Source organism: Aythya ferina, assembly GCF_964211825.1.
Source record: "Aythya ferina genome assembly, chromosome: Z".
Classification (NCBI taxonomy): Eukaryota; Metazoa; Chordata; class Aves; order Anseriformes; family Anatidae; genus Aythya; species Aythya ferina.
Genome location: NC_140299.1, coordinates 50085347 through 50103513, shown reverse-complemented (window position 1 = coordinate 50103513; position 18167 = coordinate 50085347). Strand labels below are relative to the sequence as shown.

The window sequence follows — 18167 nt, the reverse complement described above, 5'->3', positions numbered from 1 at the left end:
GCAGGATAGTGAACTGTGCTCATAATTTAACCAAGTAATAGTTATGAAAATGTTACCTGATACACGGATCTGCTTATTGTATACATCTGATATTTTACCTGTTATTGTGGAATTGGTATGGGACTATTACTAAGAGGAATATAGGTATAAGGTATAATAAAGGTATAACAAATATGTATATATATTCATTCACAGGTGGTATGGTTGCCACTACTAGCTGGAAGGATTATTTTTCATATGCAACCAACACTTTATGTGAAATTTTAGAGAGCAGAACAGACAATGGGGACCAATCAGCAATATGCAGTATGTTTAAACTGGAATAGTAGTATCAGAAAATCTGTTCCTATTACATGTGGAACTTATGAAAGACTGTCTAACTCACATTGGGAGTCTAATCCATTGGGATGTGAGGAAGTAGGTTGGGAAAATAATTTTGACATTCAGTGCCAAAGCCACTTGTAAGCAAGACAAGCTTGGATTTAACTGCATTGTATATATTCAGCTAGGAACTAGTTGTGAAATGTAAGCTTGAAAGCAAAATTACAAATTGTAAAGTTGTGTTCTCATATAAGATAATACTTACAATCACTAAAGAACTTCTTAAGCTCATTAATTTTGGTGTTTCCTAGTACAGCTTGATGACTGTTAACTGTTATTTAAAAATTAGTGATTTGAAATTATTAGTAAATTAAAGACAGATTAACCCCTAAGTATCTTTCCCATATATGTAAAGGTGGGCCCTGAGAGGGAGATTTTGGAGGCCAGTGGAAAGGGACTCTTCTTTAGAGTATGCTGCAAACTTCTATCCTGTTGGCTCTAACCTATCTTTTGGTTGGTAAAAGAGCTACAGGATATGGTATGTGATGACTTCTCTGGATTACATGTGCTGAAGAACGTGTTGATCTAAATAATCAGTACCATTAGCTGAATTCATAAAGTGACTTCACATATGGTTTACAACCTTTTTTTTTTTTTTTTTTTTTAAAAAAAAAAGGCCAAGCTTGTTCTCATCACTTGCCTACAAAAATTAAATAAATGATCATACTACACACTTAGCTGTTGTGTTGTGGAACGGGGAAGCAGGGTTCTTTTCACCTTAGTCAGTCTGGTTACAGTTCTCATATAACCTCTCTGGGATCCCGTAAATCTTGCCTTTGTGTACTTAAAACCTGCTTTACTTTCAGCTGCAGGCTTAAAGTCTGTGTGGCTGTGTAGGTGTTGAATGGTGCTTCCCTAGCACTGCCTTACTTCTTTCGGTGCAGGGTGAAAATAGCAGGTTTGGATTTCAGAAAACTTAGCAGTGCATTATCAAATCTCTTACTGCTCTTGACAGAGGGGCAGCGAAGAGATTTTCAGAGTTAAGATGGGGTTAGCTTGATATGAGCTGATGGCTGTGTTGGGAGACACAAGCTCGTAGAAATCACTTTGTTAACTTCTGGAGGAGATCACTTAATGCTGAAGCAGCAGCGTGTGCCTCCTGAAAACGCATTTCTGTTAAAACGCGAGCCTTAAACGCCCTGAGCTCAGCTCAGCCATGATGCCCTGTGCTCTATCGTAGGTGCAGCATGGACTTCAGTCCCTGGCAGGGTGCGTAACCAAACGCCCCCGCGGGCTGAGGGGGGGATTCAACTTGGAAACACCGAAACACCCCTTCCCCCACCCGAGCCGCCCTCAGCCTGGCCCCGCCCCTCCCGCCAACCCCGCGCCCCTATTGGCTGTGGCCGCCTCCCCTCCTCCTCTTATTGGCTGCTGCGGGAAGCGGGAAGCTCGCAGCGGCCGTTAAACCGTCGATGGCGGGGTAGGGGGCGGGTGGTGAAGGGGGTGGTGGCAGCCCTGTCAGCGGGGCGTGGGGGAGCCCTCCCTGTGTGGGGCGCTGTGAGCGCGGCGCCACCGCGAGCAGCTGCGAGTGTTGGCTCGCCAGGCGAATTCCCCTGGTGGCTTGGGACCTTAGGAGCACGTTCTGCGCGTTTCCCTCCCTGTTTAGCCGACATTTCCTGCTTATCAGCTCCTGGGTACTGAGGCGGTCGGGGGGGTCATTCACGGCAGGAATGCGGGCTATAATCGGCCACAGAAAGGGGGAAGCCTAGATTTACGCAAACACTTGCTAGGAAGAAAGTGCCTAAACGTTCCCTAATGCGCTATACCCTGTGTGGGTTGGATGAACTTCCTGAGTCATGCGGCTGGGGACAGCTCTGCTCATTTGCTTTGCAGATGTTAAACAAGTGGCCAATCCAACACCAATAACGTGCAGGAAAAGTATTAAGGTCATCAGCTTAAGGTCGTCATTTCGTGACGTGCTCTGGTGTTTGCTAAGGTATGGTGGTGTGTAATGCAAATGTATATATATATGTATGTTTTATTTATTTATTATTTTTTCTGTGTCTTGGTGAAATCTTGCAAAATGCACTACTAACCAGCGTCTAGCCTCACTGGCATCCATGTGTAAGGGAAGAAGGGCCCCATGTTCCCAACCCCTGGAGAGCTGGTGCAAACAGAACCTGAAAATCTGCAGCCAAATCAAAGCCTGGCAGGAAGCGTTGGGTCTATAAAACTCATCTCGCTAGTCCTTCAGTTTCCATCCACATTAGTAATGACAAAATCTGACTAGTAAAACCTGAGGTTTAGTGAAAGAGGTAGAAAATATTTTCTCTGCAATTTGTGAGTCGTTCAAACTATAATAGTAACACAAGGTGGCACTGTTGTCTTTTAGTATTTTGGTTAACGAGAATCTGAAGTATCAAATACTTATTTCTTGCCCTGTTCCTATGGTTTCATGGGCTAAATGACTCAGTGCTTTGAATAAACTTCACACATGTCAGCATAATAGGACTCTTATGCATTATATATATATATTTCATAATTTTGACTGTGAATTGGAGAAAAGAAGTAGACAAATGCTGCTTTTTCCCTTCTGTTGAGGGCAAATTACTCTGGTTGTGTTCTAAAAGACATATAAACCTCCATGTAAATGTTTCCTGTTGAGTTCAGACAGCCTCTTGGAGGTAACCACCATTTTGTAAAACACTGAGTGATGTCCATTTTTCTTAGTGGTTATTTCCAGTTGTCTTAACCTTAGTGAGCCAGAAGGATAAAAGCTCCAGGCAGAGAAGGAGACGTTTTAAATAGAGAGGTTTGACTAACGTCCCATCTAGTTTCAGAGTGATCCGTAACCTTTCAGCAAGATATTTTTGCTTCATAAGTAACAAGCAAGACAAATGTCTACCACCTTTTAGCAGTAGAGAGGTAGAAGGAAGAAAATAAAAACTTTGTCACGTGTCATCCCTAACTATTCCAGTACTAGCTAATTAAAGTATTGGAGAAGACTGAATAGCATAGCATTTGGCATTTTCAAGCTTATTAAGCTTGAGACTAACTTTACCACTCTGTTGAAGTGTTTTACAACTAATAACTAAATCTTGGAACATCTCTCAGTAATTAAATTTGTCTCTGCAAAACATATGGTGAAACGGAGTCACAAGTAAAGGATTTCCACAGGCTCTTGGTGAAAAACTGGAGAGCTGAGATTAGCCTTGAAACATGCTCACTCCCAGCCCTGTTTGATCATTTGCAAATTATAGGGACTCCATTTTATTACTGTTACCGATTGCATAGATTAAGAACTGTATTAAAAACTGTATGTGAAGCAGGGGATGAGATGTACATACAAAAGAATTTTCCTGATAATCCAGTGTTAACCTATGTGTTCAATAAATGTGTTGGTCTATTTAATGCAGCTCATCTTTGAAAAATCAAAAGAAAAATCAAAACAGATGTAAAGTGCAAAAATAAAAGCACAAGAGTAAGTGTTGTTGCTTGTAGCAAAACATAGTAATTTAAGCACCAGTAACCTAGAAATCACAGTGGGTCAAAACACTGTTCCTGCCAAGAGGAGTCTGCACCTCAAAGGAAATGACATTTTATGGAGTCAACCAACAACAGCCATTCATATTATTAACATATGAAATCAAGGCTAACCACAGAATAAAGTGTGGGCTTTCCCATGGGATTTTGGCTAACCTCATATAGAATTTCATTTTACTTTTGATTGCACAGTTGAGTGTTGTTAATTTTAAGGGTTTATTCTCATTAAAATCTTTGTGTATCCTTCTGCTAGTGGTGGTAGTATTTCAGACAAGGTAAGATTTATTGGGAAAACTCAAGCTTTGGCAAATACATGCCAAACCCTACTAAGTATTTTTGATCTGTGACATCTTTATTTTAATTGGATTGCAGGATTTTGGCTGCATTCTTGCCATGTTTGTATGCACGTATCAAAATGAGGCTTGATTCTCAGCTGGGGCCTTGGAATCACCATGATGCAAATAATTCCAACAGATTAAAAAATAATAATAATAAAAAATAAAGTTATGATTACTTGTTGACCCTGGGAACTGAGCTTTTTTTCTACCAAGAAAATGGATTTTATTTTTTTTTATTATTATTATTATTTTCTTTTTTGTGCTGGCCAGCCCTGGGACTATTAGGTCATTGTAGAAAGCTCATTCTGTCCCAGACAGAAAACACTCCAGTACTCATTTATGATTTGGAGCCTGTCTGCCAGTCTTTCTGAATCTCTGGGCCATCATTCCACACATAATCGAGGAATTTTCACTTTTGCAGGATAAAGCCAGGTTAGTAATAAAAGGCATCTTTTCCTGTTGTAACTTTGACTATGGGTAGTCGGCTTCTAAATAGAGTGATAGGTTCTGAGTTTGTAGACCTCTCCTTGTTCTGGCAGTAATTAACCATATTATATGTCAGTTTTTTGTACCTGGAAGTGACTTAGTGGCAGATTCAGAATTCAGATTAAATCCTAATTTCTAGGTTTTGCTGCAAGTACTAGGAATAGTCTCCCTTTGTTTTAATGAGAAATACTTATAATTATTTTTAATTTTTTTTTGTAATTACTTCTAACTTTCAAACAGGGCAGTCTTCTCTAGGAAATTGCTACACACATCTTCAAAGTGAACATCTGCTCTCCTGAAGCCCAGGGTTGTAATTCTGCTTATTGTCTTGCTTACACCTCTCAAGATTTAAAACTCCGCTCTCTGTCATAGTCACTGCAGCCAAGACTGCTTTTGGCCTTCACATCCCCAGCCAATTCTTTCTTGTGAGAAAATAGATTCAGTAGAGAATTTCTTCTAAGTGGCTTTTTGAGCAACTACATCAAGAAATTACCAAGACACTTGAGAAACATGGAACGGCTTTTTCCTAGGTGTATTTCCCTTCCAGCAGGTATTGCTGTTTAAAATACACTGTATCTACCAGAGCTTGTGATCAGATGGCCTCCTTCTGCTGTCAATTTCATTGTCAAATATGTTCTGAGACATTATGGAAAATACTTTTAGGAAAGGAGAACAAGTCCATAGACAGGCCATGAGGATGATCAAAGGGCTGGAGCACCTCTCCTACAGGTTGACAGGCTGAGGGAGTTGGGGTTGGTAATAGTATGTTAAAGTTGACTGGCAGAAGATGAATGCACATGAATGAGATCCTATGGTTCGGAGTTCTACTTCGTAGGCTTTGTAGACATTGTAGGCTTTGGCTAGAAGAGTTTTAGGTAATTGTAAAGATGACAAGGAATTTTAAGAGTATGGGAGTCTAAATGGAAACCATTAACAGGTACATTGGAATCACCTCAGGATGAAAGGTAGAACAGGGATCAGAAAGATGAATGTGTTTAGAGTGTGTGAGAAGAGAATTGTGAAGTCACAGGTTAATGAAAAAAAAAAAGTGAGGTAAATATGGAAAATAAATACAACGTAAAATTCAGTTGGGATAAATAAATGAGTGCAGATCAAAATGATCAATTCCTGCAGTTGTGAAGAGGATGAGGACCACAACTTTGTCCCCTTATTTTGTCTTTTTTTTTTTTTTCTTTTTTTCTTTTTTTACTCTTTTGAAGAAATTGAAGCATTGTGTGGAAAGATAAGTGGGCATAAAAAGGCATTTGAGAAGTGTTCCAGACTGCCTCTATGTGTAGGTGTGTCTTATCCAAATGGGGATGCATGTGAGGGAAGAAACTTTGTAATAGAGGTAATCAGCTTGATGTTTTGAAGGATTTTTCTTGTTATTTCCATTTTCTATCAGAGCTAATGTGTGGATGGAATAAATGCCCTTTGCGCATGCTAATTGTTTTTGAAGAGATGCAGTATACTAGGGAAGTGCTTAATGTATTTTGCTGTTTTTTTCTTTGCTGTTTTGCATCATTGAAAATGCAGTTGTGGGTTTGACAACGTATGTGGCCCATATTCTGGAGTGTGCTTTCTCTTGCTTTTTAACACATCTTGATTTTTATGATTCTTGGTCACTTGAAAATATTTGTTCTTGGTTGCTTTCATAATCAGCTTTCCTCCTTGCATGCTTGTTTGAGGTAGACTGCATTCTATGAATGAATGTGTAGTTCTTTGGTATGTTTCCACAGCAGCTTATGGTGGTGGAGTCTCTGTATTTATGAGATTTGGTGATGGCTGTACTATTTTTGGAGATGAGACCTGTGGCTATTATGGAGAAAAATCTGGGAAATCTCCTGACACTAGGAAATTGGGAGGTAATATTTTATTTTTTTTAATTGATAGGTAAAAGTGAAATATTTTAAAAATAAATAAAATAAATTTTATTTTAAAAATAAATAAATAAAATAAAAAATAAACCCAAGTGGCTAACTAGCTATCAAAACTAACCAGTTGATGGTTATTACCAGCTGATGGATATTACACAAAAATATATATTATATTAACCAATGCTGTTTTTAGTCTGAAGAGAAGTAAGAGACTGCAAGTATTAAGAATGTTTCTTTCTCATGCCTAGAAGATATTTCTATTTTATTAATTAAGTAAATTGTTCTCTGAACAATAGAAAAGGTCAACCTGACACAGTGACTGCCCCTTTTTTCATGTTCTCTGGGCAAATAGGTATGACTTCATTTTCTGTGAGTGTCAGTCTTGAAACCTCAGGAACATTGTTTTAAAAAGTGCTGCTTTCTAGAAAAGACTGGTATGGGGATGGCTGGTCTTTTTGGTATTAACCATACCAAGTTATATACATATTTGAGGTCCATTTCATGTTCACTTTTACTAGTTTTTGTCTTGCAAGCAGCAATATTTTGGTGGGTTTTTAATGTAACTTTATGGGAACAAGAGCTTTACAATTATTTGCTTTGGTTGTGCTCAATTCAAGCATTGGTTACTGTGGTTTGTTTTTCTTGGATGTTTCCTCTGGACCTTGCTTTCCTAAGAGCATGTGTCCTGATGAAGGGTAGTTTAGTTTTCATTTCACTGAAAGAAGTTGGAGAACAGATACGGGGAGATAGGGTTTTAAATACAAACACAAACACGCAAGAGCCTGTTTAGTCCATTTGAAAAGGAGAGGAGAGGAAGGGAAGACACTGAAATGCCTTACAGCATGTTGGATTCACATAAATAATCTGACTGTGAGTAGTGTTCTCACATTCTGTTCCATGTTGCATGAAGCAAATGTTGCTGCTCTTCTCAGGAGAGAAGGCTAGACCAAAAAAGTGGTGGATTCCTTTCATCAAGAAGGAAACAAGACTCATCTGTGGTTAACTCCATATTCCACAAACTCTTGTATTTTGAAGTGGGCACATTTTTAAAATTTTCATCTGTGTTCTCACCAGTTGAGAAATTATTTATAACTATGAATTTTCCTTTCAAACACTCTTCTTCTGCTTTCATCCTAGCTTTAAAATGACTCCCATACAGCTACTGTTTAGCCAAAAAAACAGCTGTATTGAGATTGAATGGATATTATTATTTTGCGGGATGCTTAAGAACAATGTTTCTTTGCATCCCATAGTAAACAGGAAAAGGAATTTCAATCCGTGTAATTAATAGCTTGCGTGGTATACTTGGTATTTTCCTTGGATTAATATTTAATAGATGGACCGCATTATGAGCTATCCTAGTGGAGCTCAGCTCTGATTCAAGAGCAGCTATTTTTTACCACCTCTATGTACTTTTATCAGTGTAACAATAGAATGCAGTGTAAGGATTTCCTTGGATTTTAGGCATACTGAAATCAGAGGCTTAAAATATTGTGTGTTATGTGTCTTAACAATTCACTGAATGATACAGGAAAGTACTTTCCTACACACTTCAGAGGCATGTAGAACAATACACTCCCCAGTGATGGGGCTGTTGACCATGCTGCCTAGTGTTGGTCTTACTGATCAAGTGTGAGAGACATAAAGCTGAGGTGTCTCAGTAGTACACTTAACCTTAAAAATAGTGCAGTTTTTTGTTTGTTTTTAATTTGTCTTTTCTAAGATGTGTGGGGTATGCACTGATCAATAAATCTACTGATGGATGGGCATTTCAGGCTGAAACTTGATTCTTAACTATGAATTTTCAGCCTTTCAGCCAGCAAACACCAGGTCTTCTCAGTTTTTTACCTTTCATTTTCATTTGATGACTTAAAACTATTGGAAGTAAAAAACTTTAAATATTCAATAAAACTCATTTTAGATCTAAAAGAATTCAATTCCTCTAAATCTTTAAGTAATATTCATTACTAAATATGTAGATGGTTGTGTATTTATATTAGGTCCAGTATTCAAGATTATTTTGGAATATAAATGGAGAAAGTGTTAATTAATCCAAAAGTAGAGTCTTCATGGCCATTTAAAAAGATACTTTTCCTAAAATTTGTTTTAAAAAGGGAGTTGGATTCATTGTGTTATCCAGTTTGTTTTCTTTTCAAATTGACCTGTATCTGAGTGCATCGTTAGTAAGTCAACTAATATACTTTTGTTCTTAATAGACATTTGATGAACTAATATACCTTTGGAAGTGAAAAGGGAAAGAAACATATACTCTCCTACATCAGCCTTATAAACTGAGTTTGGAGCATTAATACAGCTGAGTAACAAGACTCAGTATAGGCTTTTATTTGGGAAATGCTGACAGGGGCTTCATTGTTGTGGTAGGAATGGCGCCGTTGTAATTATGCTCTGTTCTCATCACTGCTTGTATAAAAATATGAAAGCAATAAAAGCTCATGCCAGGAGTGATGCATACAAGCTGGTAAATGCTAAAATAATACCTTTATTAACCCTCCAATGTCAGGATGACTCCATAAGTTTAAGTAGGCATAGGTGTTATAAACCCCAGTTATTACTTTAATTGTAAAGAAAATACTGAGAGATAGGGACATGCCTGGAAATTTTAGAGGGAACCAATTCAAAACAGACGTCAAAAAACATTATTTTTACATTAAAAAAAATAAAATAATAATAATAAAAAAAAAAAAGAATTGAGCATGAGGCTGATGCTGTTAATGCACCTAAGATTAGAAACTATCTGAAATAACTGGCAGGGTGGGAGTTGTTGCTATCTACTTGCTGTGGTTTAACCCTGGCAGGCCACTCAGCGCAACGATGCAGCACTCAGCGCAAAGCTCATCCCCCACAGCGGGGGAATCAGGAGGTGAAAGTGTGAGAACTCATGACTTGAGATACAGGCAGTTTACTAGGCAAAACAAAAACCACCTGCACAAGCAAAGCAAAACAAAGAATTCGTTCACTACTTCCCATTGGCAGACAGGCATCAGCCACTTCTAGCAAAGCAGGACTCATCACATGTAATGGTTTCTCGGGAGGATAAACACTTTGTTTTTTGTTACGGTTTCAGCTTTGTTCAGGTATTAATGTTCTGACTGTGATGCATTTAAAAGATGCCACAGATTCCATGGAGGAGCTGCCACCCCTGGGGGACCTGTATTAGAGCATATCATCATATTTTTTCCCCTTCCTCCTTGGAGGAGGGGAAGGACAAAAGCGATATGGTGGAGTTTAGCTGCCCAGCAGGGTAAAACCACCACAAAAGAGTATCAATGACTGCACTATCAAGCAAATATTATGCCTTTGAAAAGGTTTTGGAGGGCATTCATACAATAAAACTTCTCCATAATGCTCTTAGTAATCTTGAAAATTTCTCATCTTGGCAGCTTCCTGAGATAGATGCATTTTTTGCAGTTCTCATGTATTCCATCTGATTTATATTCCATTAATATAAGCATCTTCTTTGGACGCCACCTTGGACTTTTCAGAAACCACACTGTCGTGTTGTGAGTAGTTCTACAATTTTGTCCTTTATTTAGTAGATAACTACCTGGAAAGAGAAATAGCTGTCTTTTGAGGCTTCAAAGCTGACATACTTCTTTGCACCTCTGCTCTTGAAAAAGGCAATGAATAATTGATGAATCCTCATTCACCGTGCTACACAGTATGTGTTTTGCCGCGGAAGGGCACAGGACATAGGAGAAAACACTTTTTTTTTTTTTTTTTTTTTTGAGGTTGTATATTATGTCCTGATAAAACAAAGGGAAAGGGGTGTGATATGGAATTAATACATTATGCAGCCATTGTATAACTTAATGGAGGATATAATTCTGAGGCTGTGGAATTGTATATTCATGCAGTGCAGCTATGCAAATTATTTTTTTTAGAGAATATACTGGGGAGGCTGAGTGGAGCAGTAACGGTTAAGAAAAAATTCAGATCATGTAATCTTCTCCTTGGATTTGGTTGCAGTGGAAGAGAGAAGAGATTCTACCAAAGAATCTCTCTTCCACAATATGATTCTTCTTGCAAAGATATGTCTGCTTTGCTTTAAGCACAGATTTATAAACAAAGTTGTGAAGACCACCAAGCTGTCTGTGCAGGCTTTTCTTCATGTTGTATTTTATGTTCCAATAAATAAGCCAGTTCAGCTAATTGCAATCTCTGGAATCATCTCTGTCAGAGGTATTTGAATGATTGTTTCCTATGTGTTATTGTTTATGGGTTTCTAGACCCTGAAACTTGCATAAAGCAATCATAGGTTAATTGTGCACGCACCCAAGTGAAAATATATGCAAAAATGGTGATGTAAACTTTCTATCTCATTGCAGCATACCAGATGTGTTGTATTTGTACTAAACAACTTTTCCACATTGATGTTAACCTTAAATGGTTACAGGTATCTTCATCCATAGCTCATTTGTGCATGTCTTGTGTAAGACATACTGTTCAAATATTTTCATTATTCTTTCCTATTTCAGATGCTCATAATTGCTTTTATTCAGATTTTTAAAGAATTGATGACTTCCAGAAATGTTATAGAAATGGAAGAGAACAGTGCAATTATCTTTTAAGCTCGGGGGCAAACTACTTTGTAGGGTTTCTTTTGAACTTGCAACTTCTTAATCACTTGTTTCTTGCATACTTTCAGCTTTCTGCTAGGTGATTTTCCTCAAACAGCCAGGACAGCAATGAAACTTGTGAGTTGATAAGTGTGGTGATTTTTGTCTTAAAATTAATGTTTCTCAAAAAATTGAATAAACAGTTGAAAATTATAGCATAGGTTGGTAGTTACTATTATTATTATTTTTCTTCTTCCTTTTTTACTTTCTCAAAGATGAATAGAGCTTTAAAAGCACAGGACAGAGAGAATATCAGAGAGAATATCCAAACAAGGAACAGTAAGACCTAGATCTATTGCTATCATTTTAGGGAATTCAGAGACTGAGGATTAGGTCCTTGTATTTGTATCACCTGGGTACATAGTGCATTATTTTTGCTAAAGAAATATACTGGGGTTCTTCTTGAAACCATATATACTCCTTTGTTTCAGAACAGAGCCCTGACCTTGAGAGCACATGTCAGGTATTCAGATGTCAGTTAAGTGATCTGGCCTAAAATTTGAAACCTTTCTGGAATTCTTGCCTAACAGAGAAAGTAGTTCGTTAGTTCTCTTTGCTGCAGTTGATGTGGTTGACAGCACGTGTGTGGCTATCTATATATGCATATTCTTTGTTTTGTTTTGGATTTTTTTTTTTTGGCAGCTTCTTGGTAGTCTTGCCCTTGGTCAATGCTGTTGAATAGTTATTGGAAACTCACACTATTTTGTTGAGTTTGCAGTGGACACAAAATGGTGTGGGATAAAATGTAAAATTACCAAATAAAACACCAATATCAGATAAAACTGCAGTAATGCCATACAACCAGCATAAAGAGAGATGATGTGTTACAGTTAGTGGAAACTTATTAGAAGTCTTTCAGATTTAATTTACGTAAGTGTTGTGGTTTAACCCAGCAGGCAGCTCAGCACCACATAGCTCACACCTCCTACCCTCTAGTGGGATCAGGGAGAGAATCAGGAAAAAAAAAAAAAAAGTAGTAAGTTTGTGGGTTGAGATAAAAACAGTTTAATAAGACAGAAAAGGATGAGAAATAGTAATAATGATACTAGTAATAGTACGTATGAAACAAGTGATGCACAGTGCAATTGCTCAGCACATGCTGACTGATGCCCAACCTGTCCCTGAGCAGTGTTCCCCCCAGCTCCAGCCAGCCACCCCATAGTGTTGTCCAGGGTGACACCACATGGTATAGGATATTCCTCTGGACAGTCTGGGCCAGCTGCCCTAGCTGTGTCCCCTCGCTGGCAGGGCAGTGTGAAGAGCTGAAGTCCTTGGCTCTGTGCAAGCACTGCTTAGCAGCAAGTAAAACATCAGTGTGTTATCAATATTATGCTCATCCTAAATCCAAAACACAGCACTGAACCAGCTGCTATGAGGAAAATTAACTCTATCCAGCCCAAACCAGGAAAATAAAATTAATCAAAAATCTCATTTAGATGTAGGACTTTAAAATATATGTTGCACTATAAACAATTACAGTGCTGTTCCTTTTTATTTATTTTTATTGTTATTTTCTTATTAGTTTTTTATTATTTATTTGTTTGTTTATTTATTCTCTGGTTCGGATACAGCAGGAACTTATTGCTCTTATGTAACTGTTTTCTTTTCTGGGCTTTGACAGTTTTCTCTTTTCCTGTGTTTCAATACTCCTGCTGGTAAAACAGTGAGAATGGTTAAAGTTTTAAATAAGTGGATATTGTTCCTTAAATTGGTAGAGACTTATATATTTTTCCCTGTTTTAATGCTTCAGTATATGACTGGCTGGGGTTCAGACCCTTGAGGAAGAGGCCTCTGGTTCTCATTCAGTATGTGTAATGTTCACACTATCGCTTTTTTGCAAGTTCTTCATGGTGTCATTTTGTAGGAGTGGCTAGTAGGGTTAGCTAGATTTGAGCTAGCTCAGGGTATTTCTGTTTAGGATATACTGTAATATGACATAGACAAATTTTCGTGCATGACAGTACTGCTGAGCTTCTGCTTTGGCCTTGGAGTTCAGAATTATAAACCTCAAAATCCCTGTTTGGGTGACCATTACTTTGGAGGCTTCTACATGATGGCACAACACCAGCAGTTTCTGCTGGAGTTGGTTGTGTCTCAAGATCTGGTTTTGGCCACGGGTAAAAACACCTCATTCTTGACAAGCCCAGGCAGCGAGGAGAGCCTGCTCACACTGAAGCAATGTCCAAATGCACAGTTTAAACATTTCTGCAATCACCCCCACTGACAAACTGGTTGGCATTCCTGGAACAAGCTTAATGGGGTGGTTGAGAAACCACCTTCTTTATCAGAGTGGAGAGACTGTTCTGGAAACAAAGTTTATGGAAACAAAGAATATATATTCTCTCTCTGCTGTAGCAATTTGGTGTCAAGCACCTAAGCCGTCATGATAGGGACTAGAATTTTATTCTAGATGTGAAATCTTTTGCTTTTGCTTGTTCATGTTTTCCTTCTCTCCTGCTTTAAAAAGTATGAATACAGCATTACAAAGCCTCTCAGAGCAGATTTCATAAATCTAACCTTTTTCTTGGATTTAAAATGTCTGGTTTGCAGCATTAGTTAGTTTAGGTGCTTAGTCTTCATATATAATTTACGGAAATGATTAAGAAACACACCTGGAGCAGTGAGATTTTTTGCTGTTTGGTTTTGCATTACATTGCCAGTCCCAAGTTCTTCTGTGGGCTTAGCACAAAGGCAGGTTCTTCAGCCATCAGGCTGCAGGCCACGTTCATTGCACCAAAGTTAAACTGTTGATTCTAAGTCAGTCAAACAAGACCCTGTAGAAAAAATAAATAAATTATATATATATATATATATATATATATATATATATATATATATATATATTTTTAATAAAAATGTTAATTTTAAAACCTGGGCAATGAAAAACTACAGGTTTGCTACAGGTTTGTCCTTTCAGAGAAGGAGCATGAAATAATGAGTGTTTGAATTGCTGAGGCATTGCTGTTGGCTACATTAAGAGGTGTGGCTATGAAGGCTTTTGACACCGTCTCCCACAGCATTCTCCTCAAGAAACTGGCTGCTCTTGGCTTGGACTGGCGCACGCTTCGTTGGGTTAGAAACTGGCTGGATGGCCGGGCCCAAAGAGTCGTGGTGAATGGAGCCAAGTCTAGTTGCAGGCCAGTCACTAGTGGCGTCCCCCAGGGCTCGGTGCTGGGGCCGGTCCTCTTTAATATCTTCATCGATGATCTGGACGAGGGCATTGAGTGCACCCTCAGTAAGTTTGCAGATGACACCAAGCTAGGTGCGTGTGTCGATCTGCTCGAGGGTAGGAAGGCTCTGCAGGAGGATCTGGATAGGCTGCACCGATGGGCTGAGGTCAACTGCATGAAGTTCAACAAGGCCAAGTGCCGGGTCCTGCACCTGGGGTGTAATAACCCCAAGCAGAGCTACAGGCTGGGAGATGAGTGGTTGGAGAGCTGCCAGGCAGAGAAGGACCTGGGAGTGATGGTGGATAGTCGGCTGAATATGAGCCAGCAGTGTGCTCAGGTGGCCAAGAAGGCCAACGGCACCCTGGCTTGCATAAGAAACAGTGTGGCCAGCAGGGCTAGGGAGGTGATCGTCTCCCTGTACTCAGCTCTGGTGAGGCCGCACCTCGAGTACTGTGTTCAGTTTTGGGCCCCTCGCTACAAGAAGGACATCGAGGTGCTTGAGCGGGTGCAGAGAAGGGCGACGAAGCTGGTGAAGGGCCTGGAGAACAAGTCCTACGAGGAGCGGCTGAGGGAGCTCGGCTTGTTCAGCCTGGAGAAGAGGAGGCTCAGGGACGACCTTATCGTTCTCTATAGGTACCTCAAGGGAGGCTGTAGCGAGGTGGGGGTTGGTCTGTTCTCCCACGTGCCTGGTGACAGGACGAGGGGGAATGGGCTTAAGTTGCACCAGGGGAGTTTTAGGTTAGATGTTAGGAAGAACTTCTTTACTGAAAGGGTTGTGAGGCATTGGAACAGGCTGCCCAGGGAAGTGGTGGAGTCACCATCCCTGGAAGTCTTCAAAAGACGTTTAGATGTAGAGCTTAGGGCTATGGTTTAGTGGAGGACTGCTAGCGTTAGGTCAGAGGTTGGACTCGATGATCTTGAGGTCTCTTCCAACCTAGAAATTCTGTGTGATTCTGTGATTCTGTGAAGAAAGAGCATGGAGCACTCTGAAATAACCACTGGATGCTCAGCAATACCCCTAGCAGTGCCAGCCTGGTCACTGAACTAGAGCCGCACTTAAGGAGAGGGGAGAAGCCCTGAAAAAGACTGTGTACAATTCTTACACACTTTGACACATACAAAGAGGTCAAACGCTGTGGAGCATTTGGAGATGGAAGAGGCAGCAGCATGGTGGGTCTTTGGTGGGTCTGGTAGCATTGTGTAGAGAGTTAGCAGTGCTGAGCTTTAGTGCTGGCAGGCAAGGAAAGCCTGTGCCTAGACCTAGAGCTGAGGAACTGATTCCTTGCAGTAAGGCTGGAAAGAACCAGCAGACTTGCCTCAAAAATTAGTATTAGCTAAAATTATTTATATGTATACATACACATTTTTAACCGATTGTAATGATGAAGTATCATAATAAGAGGTGTATTTCATAGTGGCAAATGGAAAAATTGTCAAATTACTGTAAGCATGGGGTGAAATGTACTAGTAGCCTTGAAACATATTAGCTCACCTGTTTTCTTCTTTAACAGGAGAAAGGAATAAAATGAGAGCCTGTGGAAGAAGTCTGTGTTGAAACATGACACTAGTAACTTGCTTGAGTAGCTAAACCCTAGTGCTTCAGTCTCTGCTGCCCAGGCCTGGTCTAGGTGTTACCTAGGTCTCTACAATCTTAGCATCAAATTGCCAAGAGATTTATCCTGCTCCTTCTCTTAAATAGCAAGGTGATTTCTATGTTACTGTTAACAAAAGGTTGGTGGTATTTTTTTCTTTTTGTACCTTTTCAAGCACTAGTCTTTCTTTGCATGTGTAATCAGCTTTCTCATTTAATATTTAGAAATTAAAGGGCTAGTGTGTAGAGTACTTTGGAGAAATAGGTATAGAAGTATCTACTATGACAGGCTGTTTGGGGAGGAAATTGTTCTGTTTTGGATTTTTTTTTGCTTCAGATTTTTTTTTTTTAAACATGGATTTTCTGTTGAGGGGAGGAACGGGACGACTTTTCTCTGGCTACTGTGCATGGCTGTCTTGTGCATTTTAAAGTGGTAGCGGGTAATACTGCTTTTCTAGTAAACATGTAAGGCTTTTTCATACATTTTTAACTGATTAGTTAACATGGATGTATCTGATGGAAAGTTCTTGTTTAGAAAAAAAGGATGTAATGTCTGTGCTTGGCTCTTTAAATGTGCTGTGCTCATAGCACATGCAAGTAACGTCTGTTTAGCAGCGAAATCCTCCAAAACTTGTAGCCTCAGAGGAGTCATTGGTAAGCGTGTTGCTACTATTTTCTCTCCTTGTTTCAGAGTTGGCAGCAGAGGGTAATGCTCTACTGGGTTCTGTCTGATGGCTTTTCTTGCAGTAAGTGTTTCCTGGAAAGCTCCCATTTGGACAAATAGTAGCCTTCTTGGAAACCAGCTGTTAGAGTTGTTAAGTCAGGTCAGTGCTGTACTGGATATTTATTGGACTTCTGAAGAGCTTTTTATTTCTGTAGACTTCAGTTATTTTACCCAAAAGCAGCTATGAATCAATAAAACCTGCATGACAACAGATGATGTCAAATGAACCTGAATAAATACACAGCCTCCAAGGAATACCAAATAACTCAGTAATTATGAGAATAATTAAAATGCCATAATTCCTGCTAATTTTCTTTCTGGAGTGAAATTCAAGTGTATGGTTCCTGAAAAAAAATAATATATATTTATTATATTACTGTATGACTATTTGGAATGTCAGAAAAGGACAATGAGGTGGCAGGAAAAGTTTGTTAGCCTGGATCTTTGAAACCCTCAGAAGAGCAATTCTATGTTGAAAAAAAGTCCCATATACTAGGGAGACTTGTTGCTACTGCATCCTAAAATTAGAACCTTAAGCTAGTAACTTGTCTTTTAATGCCATTACCTTGTGAAATGCCCCTTCTCCAGAAGTGCAGCAATGACATATGTAGGGCTGATTTTGTTGGTGTAAATGTTTAAGTATTATTATACTATTTTTCTGTAACTTCAGAAACTAAGGAGCCTAAACATCTAAAACAGGACATTGCACATCCTGATTCAATGTTTAATCCAATGTTTCTGATTTCCCTTTTTCTGGCTATTACTGCTATGACAAAATCATACATTCAGTATTGGCTATTACTTAAAAATGATCACCAGTTTAATCCAGAATGGAATAAAAAGACAGTGTAGCTTTCTTAGAGAGGTCTTTGTGGAAACCTTGAATACTTGAATAAAAAAACATTTTTGCATTTTTTCAGCTTGACTGTATACCTAATTAAGGGCATTCAAAGAAAGGACTGCCAACAAGCAAAAGTACCTCCATTGATGATCTTAACATATTCTTCAGTATTCAGGTAGGAGGGTGGCTTTTACACTCTTAAATATACTGTGAGTTTTTTAGACCTCAATTGTCAAACTTAAATTTTGATGGTCCTACAACCCTCATTACATGGGTAAGTGTAATCTTTTTCAAGGCTGGCCTCCTTGAACATAATGCGTGATGACTGGTTTTGAGGTAATTGATACAGAGTCCTGATTGCCTAGGGATAGTTTAATTGCTGTGTTTAGGTTCTGTGCTGATAAACTTATTCAGTAAATTCTGTATAGCCTTATTTGTAAGTGAAGATGTCCTTGCTCCATACCACCTCCTTTTCCTGTCTCAGAAATCCTTCAAGTTTACAACTGCATGCTTATTTACTGTAAAGAATACAGACATTTCAGAAAAAAAAGCTACCCGAAAATAAGCTTTATTGCAAGAAAAGTGTTGTCATACAGACCTACAAACAAAACTTTTTTTCTTAAAAACATTTTAATAAAA

General features: G+C 38.9%; 1 long non-coding RNA gene across 3 annotated transcripts in view; it reads left to right on the top strand.

Moving 5' to 3' along the window:
• The first annotated feature begins 1885 nt into the window (after positions 1 to 1885).
• The window catches only part of LOC311427055, a 31463-nt gene continuing 15181 nt past the window's right edge, over positions 1886 to 18167 (top strand). Inside the window, exons 1-3 of one of the 3 annotated variants that reach the window (XR_014687185.1) lie at positions 1887 to 2015; positions 2215 to 2317; positions 17608 to 17703. This is a non-coding gene — a long non-coding RNA (uncharacterized lncRNA). Of the gene's footprint in view, positions 2318 to 5906; positions 6040 to 6427; positions 6554 to 17607; positions 17704 to 18167 lie in introns of those variants that run through there. The other 2 variants (XR_014687186.1, XR_014687184.1) reach the window with 2 other exon arrangements.